Genomic DNA, 9,635 nt, shown 5'->3' on the forward strand with positions numbered 1-9,635 from the left:
TCTGATTGACTACTTTGAATTTTACAACCACTATTGTCATTAACAAAAAAAATATACCATGGCATATTATCATAAACAAAACCAGCTACATCCAAGGAGTACCTCATAGGAAGGTTTTCAAGAAATCATTTAAATAATTTAAAAATTATATTTGTTTGTGAGGTTCTGAGGTGGCACATAATAATGCAAGAGTTTTGCTGCTGTTATGCCTGGGTCTGTTCAGGCTACTGCAGTTGTATTTTAAGCAGGGTGGCTTATGAGCATCAGAGAGTTATTTCTCACAGTTCTGGAGGCTAGGAAATTCAAGATGATGTAGAGTCCATCTGGTGAGTGCCCACTTTTCTGGTGTTATGGGTATGGATGTGGGTCCTGGGCTCCTACTTAGGTTTCCAAGTTCATTTGTTCCAGGTAAAAGAAATGGAACAAGGATGTTTTGTTAGCAACAGAAAAAAAAAAGACAATCTATTAAGAAAGGGAAAGTGTTTTTCCCCAAGAACGTGTGGGGCTAGTGAGCAGGGATTAGAGGCCTATAGCCCTGTTTGGGCCATTTACAGAACACCCACATCTTTATTTGCATACCCTAGGTTTGTCTTGAAGCATGCAGTTTGATGTATGTACCCTGGACTGGGCTAGTGTCTAGTCTTTCTTGAACTAGCTTTCTTGTATGCTAATCTTCATGTCCTTCTGTCTAATTCTTACACTAGTGTAATGATTACCCCTTGAGTTCTCTATGTGTTTGGGGGTGCAGAAAGGTAATTGATATGGGAGGTCCTTTTGTCTATGTATTGCTTTTATTGGTTAATGAATAAAGAAACTGTCTTGGCCTGTGATAGGGCAAAAGAACAGAGCTAGGTGGGGAAAACTAAAGTGAATGCTGGGAGAAAGGAGGCAGGGTTAGGAGAAGTCATTGAACCGCTGATGGAGATAGATATGCTGAAACTTTGTTGATAGGCCATGACCTCATGGTGATGCACAGATTAATGAAGATGGGTTAAATTAAGATGTGGGAAGTTAGCCAATGGAAAGCTGGAGCTAGTGGGCCATACAGTGATTTAAATAATGTGGTTTCTGTGTGATTATTTTGGGTCTAAGCTAGCCGGGCGGCCAGGAACAAACAAGCATCCTCCCACTACAGATGATGACAAGTCAATTTCCTGTAACTGTTCTTATGGTGACAGGGGTTTTGAGGGACTTCATGACTTTTTCCTACTTTATCAATTGATTGGAGAGGAAAAGGGAGTTGGGATTTTTTTTTTTTTTGTAGTAGGAGACAGCTTGAATCTGTATCAATGGAGTTTAGTTTGAAATTGTCATGTGTCCTAGACAGAAGTTTATATGAACGAAGAGTCTCGTTTTCTTGCTCCTTTTAGGCATCCATCCTTTATTCATCTCTGCCCCTTCCCATGCTCAGGCTCTCTAGGGAGTAAGACTCTTGGTATGCCATTGTGTAGTATATATCACCTGCCAACCATCTGTCTCACTTCTCTTCCTCCACTTTCCTTCTATAGGACTAGGAGCCATCTTTGAATGTTGCAGAAGGTAGGATTTTCTGAGAATTTTTTTTTAAAGAAGATTCTGGTGTGAAACATGTGCTTCTTTTAATATTTATTTTATTTTTCTTGTTTGTCGGAAGCATTGTACCTTCCAGGCTTGAAGAGAGCGTCAGATCCCCTGCAGTTACGAGTTCCAGGCAGTTGTAAGCTGTCTTACTTGGGTCCTGGGAGACAAACTTGGGTATTCTGCAAGCATAGAATGTACTCTTAACTGCTTTCCAGCCCCTGGCATTTGCCTCTTTATGTACAGTATAAGACAGCAGATAAATGAATACCTCTGTCAGCTATCACTATTCAAAATTAGGCTCTAAAGACCTAATACTTTTTATAACTTTAAATAAAGCTGGATGTATCAGGAGATTCCGTGGTGTTTTTTATAGTATATTTAGGCAGCTCTCTGGAGTTGGCAGTGACAAATGAACCCAGCTTAGGGTTATTTTCATATTTATTGACCCATGCTAAAAAGACTTATATAGTTCTTATTGCAATATGTTATGAGTTTAAAAAACAATGGAGAAATTTATGATGAGTCAGTTTCTTGGACTACAGGAAAATACATTAGAAGATTTTTTAAATGAATGCAAGAATAAACACCATAGCTACTATAATCACTAAAAACATATACATAGAGAAACCCAGTACCATACCACTTGGAGTAATTCTTCTGGCTCCAAAGCTTTGTTTAGACAGAGAGATGGTAATCAAGTTGCCGAAGCTATTGCTTCCACGAATTTAGTGTGGAGAAGGAGCAGCATTAGGAATAATTGATGGATAAGGGATGAGAGGGATAAAAAGAGATGGACTGGGAAGAATTTAATGACTCCGTGGCTTTGCATCTGTCATGGTCTTTGTGCTACATTAGAGTTTCATTATTTTCACATTTTCTGTTTTCATATTTTCCCATCCCCTTCTTTCTGCTAAATTTACCAAGTAATACAATGTAGATAATGGAGAGCTATTTCTGCAAATGTCATTGGCTTTGTTACTATAAAGGAATCAAGGATGCTGGTGATGCGTCTCCTCCAGAATGCATTCTCAATTAGCAGGAGAATACTGTGTACAAAACACGCATTTCATAAAGTTACACACAAAAAATAGACTGGGGCATAAAAACGCAAAGATGTAAACTCACATATCTTTTGTCTTTTGTTCAATTTCATTCGGTCAAATGGTTACATCGCTCAGCTTTACCAACCCCGTTTTCTTATTTACCAACTGCATTTTCCTGTGAAATTTGGAATTGATATAGGAGTGCACCCTGTCTCACCTCCTGAACTTTCTCTTGCCACAGGATACATTTTCATTGTATGTTGTGATAATTTTAGTAATGGGTTAAATATATTTCATGTCTGAATATTTGAGAACACGTACTGAAATGATTTCCATCGTATGCATTTGTATAACTTTTTTCTGGAGTAAACATTTATTCAAACTAAGGAAGAGTACTGATTCTATTTGATCTCCATGACTGAATCATGTAACTCACAAAAATTTGTATTTTGTGGGCCCTAGTGGTCACTGGTGGAAGCAATTAGCCCCCAGGCACATTTTTCCCGTGCTGTGTGAAGGAGTGTTACAATTCAACTCAACCTGTGTTTTGTGACACAAAACACACTTTTGATCAATCCCCCAACAGCTATTGGATCACAGATGGCAAGAAGATGGAGAGCAGGAGGGCCCCTGTGGATGCAAATGGGGAGCATATAAAGTGCTAGAGGCCCTGGATGGGGGGTCAGAACTCTTCTTGCTTCTACACAAGTACTAGGGACATCAAGCAGGGGTATAGAGATAAGGAAAGAGAGGGGCTCCATTCCCACAATTGGGAGCTCCTAGTCAATCTATCCACTGAGACCCAAACCCCCTTCCAGGTAGATTTCTGCAAAAATATTTCATCCAGAGGTTACTGGGGGATGGTTCCATCGCTCTGGGGGAGGAGCACCCTGCTGGGGTTGTGGGACCAGAGGTGAGAGGAGAGGTTCCAGTCTATTCAGTACTTTACTTGCCTGGGTAGCTTCACAGAAGTCAGATGAATACCATTGTGCTCAACGAGGTTATAAAACTGAGTTCTGGGTGGACACTGATCCCTTCATCATCCTAGGATGGAAACCATCATTATCTGTCTGTGGTGGGTAGACTGTGGTGATATTTTTTTTTGTGATTTAACAAATAAAACTTGCCTGAATATCAGAGTGAGGAGCTAGCCACTAGTTAGCCATAGAACCCAGGCAGTAATGGCACACACCTTTAACCCCAGCACTTGGCAGGCAGAGGCAGACAGATCTCTGTGAGTTCAAGGCCACCCTGGACTTTACGAGACATTGAGCTTCCAATTGTGGGAATGGAGCCACTCTCTTTCCTTGTCTCTATACCCTTGCTTGATGTCCCTAGTACTTGTGTGATCCATTCTGAAAGAGAAACAGAACCAGGCCATGGAGCCTTTAGTCCCAGTACTTGGAAGTTACCTACCTTTAATCCCAGCACTAGGGAGGTAGAAACAGGAAGGGATATGACTGGGTGGAACAAGGAATACAAGGCAGGAGGATACAAGCGCTCAGTATTCAGTCTGAGGACTTTTGAGACACCCCATTCAGTTTGAGTATTCATCGAGACAGGATCTTACCCCTCGGATCTGAGGATTGTGTAGAGGTAAGAACTCCAGTGGCTGACTGCTGTTCTTCTCTGATCTTTCAGCTTTCACCACCTAATATCTGACTCTGGGTTTTTATTACTAAGACCAATTAGAATTTGTACTATAGAGGACAATGCAATCCACAAAGGTTAGAGCCTGGCAGGAAGCCAAAGATCGTTATTGGAAAACTGGTAGAACTTGAGGAGTCAGGTGATACCTGAATGGTCCAGATGCAGGCAGGAAATTTGCTACGTAAACGAAATGAACAAAACGAAACAGCCTGTGTGTTGGGGAATCTTGCCCATAGGCACTAACCAGCCCATCTTGTCACCTCCAAGATCTGAACCCCTTAAGGTAGTGAGTGTAAGTCCTAAACTGAAGATTTTCCTAGGAACTCCTTCAGTATCCTCAAGGATAAAAGTCAAGTGGACTGCAGAAGTCAGCCCCTTGGTGCTCTGGAAGGCAGGGGGAGCATATCAGTTCCTCAACCATTCAACCACACATATCTCAGCCAGTTAAAGACTTCTGACTATGCCTGGACCCCAAGTCCCTGTATTATGTTAGGATTGGAACTAATCAAACTGCAAGAAGCACCTCCAATCCTAACAATTATAAATGAGACCAACCTAAGCTTACCCTGGGGGATCTCTAAATACCTGTTTAATGTCACCATGATACTCCTATAGCTTACCCTATTCAGATTCCTGTACCCATACCTATCAGGTTAACTCCAGACATGGCGACTGAATGTATTTCCAGGCCCCAGAGATGTTCTGGCTTGCCTGCACTAGCACCCTAACCAAGTGTGCATCTTCTAAATTGTTTATACTGGAGGAATCCTCACTTGTTTGCACTCATGTGAGGTGTGCAGCTATAATGGAGAACTGATCAGGACTCAACTAAATCAGATTCTGGGCTTCTCTGTCCCTGTGAGCTGTCCTCATTCTCACCCCCTGTTGGTGAGGATGGGTATTGCAGGCTCCTCATTCTCACCCCCCCTGTTGGTGAGGATGGGTATTTCAGGCTCCTCTTGAGTTTGAAATTCAGCCCTAGTTTTGTATGCTAAAAACTTTAAGGAACTCTGTGTTCTAGTAGACATAGACCTGAGCCATCTGGGAAATTGCATTTCCTGTCTGGAATCCCAGTTATACTCCTTAGCTAAGGTTGTTCTTCAGAATTGAAGAGGATTGGATCTCCTTCTTATGAAACAAGGAGGTGTCTGTAAGGCACTGGGAGAAACTTGTTTCTGTGTCAACCAGTCAGGGCTAATTAGAGAACGTTCAGCCACGCCCAGAAATAACCTTCAGGAGGGAGAAAGGGGACATCAAGAACCCAAAAACTGGTACCAATCTTTCTTTCCTAATCCAAAGAGACTAGGAAAACATGATCACTTTACTTGTGGTCATGATTAGATCATTAATCCTTTTGCTCCTAGTCCTTCCAATAGAACCCTGCCTACTTAACTGTATAAAATAGAGAAGAAATTCTGTTAAATTGTTATTGCTGGTAGGATGATATAGCCTCCCCACCCCAAGGTAAATCCATGATTTGACTCACGCCCATAGAACCACTGATACTAGGCTCTGAGAGCTAAGCACAGCTGATGCTGTATTAGAGGCACCATTATGACCTGAGAACCAAGCACAGAGGCCCCAACATCTGGCAAAATTCGTCGAAGACCTAGTCCATCGTTCCAGCACCCAGGAAAGTTCCTAAGTGCACTAGCCTTGCGTTTTGGCTTCTGTAGTTTCACTTCTGGTTAACTGTTTTCGCTAACAACGGTGTGTCCACCAGGATGTGGTTTTTGTGCATAAAACACAGAAAGTGGAGAGCTTGGTCTAATATCTAGCCTCTGACTAGTCATGGTAAGATGGTGTTAGTTAAATCACTTTTCTTAAATCATAAGAGCCTCAATATTCTCTTCCGTCAAAGAATACAAACATACTCACTTTCGTTTGTGTGCAATAATGCATGAAAAGCATTTGTAAATGCTAGGGAGGCTCCCAGATTTAAGGCACTGGAATTATTTATAAAATGTTCAGGCCATTATTGTGATGGAGTCAATGAAAGCACGTGCAATGAAAATGTCACGCCAGCAGAGACCTTGCCAGAACATCTTACCTAGGACTCCTTTGCAAACGGAATTCCAGCTGGACTGCGGTCCATGATTGACAGTAGCTTGCTCGGAGCACTACATGGACCCGCTTCAGTGCGCCCACCGTTTTCACACCGCCTGCTCATTGTTAATTAAACCAAGCGGAGTGTCAGCATTTATTAGGCTGGACCCTGGACAGGCCTGGAATTGTGAAATCTACAAAAGGATTTCAAATTCATGAAAGGTGATTTAAAACACCTAGGCTTGGAGGTTTGCATACTTCCCTTCCCGTGGAATGTAAGGTAAACCAGGCATCTTTTCCAAAGAGGGAAAAGCCCAAAGAAACGTCCAGCCCTGCTAATGCTGAGGGATGTGTGCGTCTTTCAGGGCCGCTGAAGCATTTAGATTTTTATCCCCATGAGACCTGCAGTCTTCACTGAGCTGGAATGCGTGGGAGAGGATTTCAGAGATAACAATGTTATAGCCAGAATGCTAGAGACAGTCTAGTCTTCACGGCATGTTTTAATTTTGTCACCTTTAAAACAGAAAGAGGACAGAGAGACCCTCCCCAAGCCTTTAACCTAATTGAATGGCACCGCTCCCATCTTGAAAAGCTATCGACAGCTTCCCATTTCTTTGATTTATTTAACCAGTAGAGTCTCTTGACAAGGAGAGGTCATTTCCATATCCTTTCAAAAGGGAAAGTAAAAGACTAAGAATAAAGAGAGAGACTGTTCCCATTCTTTGCTATGACTTTTCAGACACAAGATTTCAGCCTTGTCTGGAAGAAACCCGGCTTGCTCATGTTTTGTGGTTATCAGCTATAGTAACCATGTTGGCATTAAATGACACTATTTTAAATTTTCATGGATCCAACCTTCTTGAGTCTCTACAGACAGAACTAAAGGAGATTTTCCCACCCTTCTTTGATAGCAAGTCAATTTTAAAGAGTCTACATACAACAAAATTATACTTTTGTCCTTTCTTAATAACCAGAAGAGATGGAACAACTGTAGTTAGAGAAATGCCACATCAATCAAAATGTATAAGAAATTAGAGCTTTTTGAGAATATTAACTAGTTGGTAACAAACACGTGAACTAGTGTGGCATGGGGTGGATATGTGGGATCATCATTAGTTACAGATTTTTGATCATCACTAACTCTAGTTTGCACAAGTCCTGTAATGACATTTAGATGTTATGTTGAAAATGTACAGTGCATTTTAAAACATTAGATTATGGTTTATTATGTAAAACAATGATAATGAATGAATTTCTGCTATCTGGACAATGTTAAAATATCATCTTTTAATCAAGGCAAACATGTATATGTGTATATAGATGTATATATGTGTATATGGATATATGTGACTATGTATATGTGTGGCTGTATATGCGTGTGTTAATGAATATATTTATTTGTGTGTAGCTGTTTTGTGCTTTGCTAAAGTTGATCATAAATAATTTTCTTGTATTAGTTTTCTTGTTTTTTAATAGGCCAGGCATGCAATCACTGTTTGCAATGTTCCCAATCTACAAAATGGTTACATTTTCTTTGAACAGTTTTACCTGTTTATAACAACTAGAAGAAGTAGAATGGATCTGACAAAGAGACATTCATTGATAGACAAGTTATGGGGGATTAGAAAAGTCTGTCTGAGCACAAAGCATGGAAGGCATTTAGCATCCAAGTCTGCTCTCAGACAAAATTAGCGAGGGCCACAGTGAAGTTAAAGCCTGCTGGTTGCAAAATTGGAAATTGGTTTCCTGGGGCTCTCTGTAAACTCTTCATTACTTTACTCAATCATGGTTCATTAGCAAGTTAACAGACAGAGGACCAGTGCACACTGGGATACGTGTGGAGTTAAGCCTTCCGTCTCCTTGAGCATCACTTAAAGTCTTGAATGTCACAGAGGATTAGACACCATATCTGACAGCGTTTTCATCCAGTGCTCTACACGGTCAGCAGCGGATCATAGCCACTTAACCTCTAAATATTGTCAGGGATTTTGGTTTTGTCATGTGTACACTTCATAGCGGAACAAAAGGCTTCATTCAAAGTGACTCTGACGGAACAAATAAAAAATCTCAAAAGGCATCTGGGAAAGAAACAACTCGGAGAAACTCAGTTAAGAGACTCAACTAAAGTAGATTTAATGGGTCCCATTAACTTGGATCTAATTCACTGAAGGAGAAAAAAATCCATAGGGACATTAGAACATTTCAATGTGTTCCTGAAGATGGCTGGACAAACTGTAGTCTTGTTGCATGAAATGGTTTAATTCAACCTAAGCAAATGGCTTTGACTCTCAGCCTAAAACAATTCATGCTATGCAGTACACATTTCAGGGCGGTATGTTTCTTGCCTCATACTAAGTGAAAACGGTAGCAAGAGAATGAATGTGGCTCTGGAAGATGCACTGGGGCTTCCAATGAGTTTCTGTTTTGGTTTAATCGGCATTTTTATTACTCAGAGGATATGTTATTAGTTATTGTTTAGATTATCCATTACTCAGATCGTAGGTATGTTTTGTATTTGGAGAGTATTTCCTGTGAGGGAATAGGTCTTACAGAGGAAATACAGTCTGCCGGATATAAAGAGAATTGGGTGTGATAGAAAGGGGAAAAAATACACCTCTTAGGGTGATTGTACATGGTTTTTAAAAGTTCAGTGTAGTAATACTTAATCTTCAGCAATAAGCGCAGATGCAAAACTGCTATTTTATTTAGTCTTTAGTAGGAGGGAAAGCATAGTCATGATTTATCTTGGCTTTCCTTTGATAAAAGACTTTGCTTTTTCTTTTCACTTTATTTTTAGTTGTGTTTTTTTACTTGTATTTTATATTTGTAGATCAGTGTTTCCTATATAATTTTAATTGTTTTCATACCCTGCATACTGACTGCTAAGGACACAGCCTCTCAGTATTGCCTAATGCACTGGAATGTCTTGATTAGAATAAGTTGTTCACTTGAAAAAAAATTTTAATTTTATTTTATTGTTTTTTTAAAAAATCTTTTTTTTTTTTTATTTTACACGCCATCTCCAGTTCCCTCTTCTTGCCGCTCCCCCCACTTTCCCTTTCCCTACTCCCATTTATTCCTCAGAGAGGGTGAGGCCTCCCATGGGGAGTCAACAAAGTCTGTTATATCACTTGAGACAGGACAAAGGTTCTTCTCCCTGTATCTAAGGTGAGCAAGGTAAACCTTACATAGGGAATGTGCTCCAAAAAGATAGTTCATGCACTAGGGATAACTAGTGGCCCCACAAACTGCCCAAGCCACACAATTATCATTCACATTCAGAAGACCTAGTTCGTTCCTATGCAGGTTCCCCCCACTGTCATTTTAGAGTCAGTG

This window comes from Microtus pennsylvanicus, chromosome 7 (assembly GCF_037038515.1).
Source record: "Microtus pennsylvanicus isolate mMicPen1 chromosome 7, mMicPen1.hap1, whole genome shotgun sequence".
Lineage (NCBI taxonomy): Eukaryota > Metazoa > Chordata > Mammalia > Rodentia > Cricetidae > Microtus > Microtus pennsylvanicus.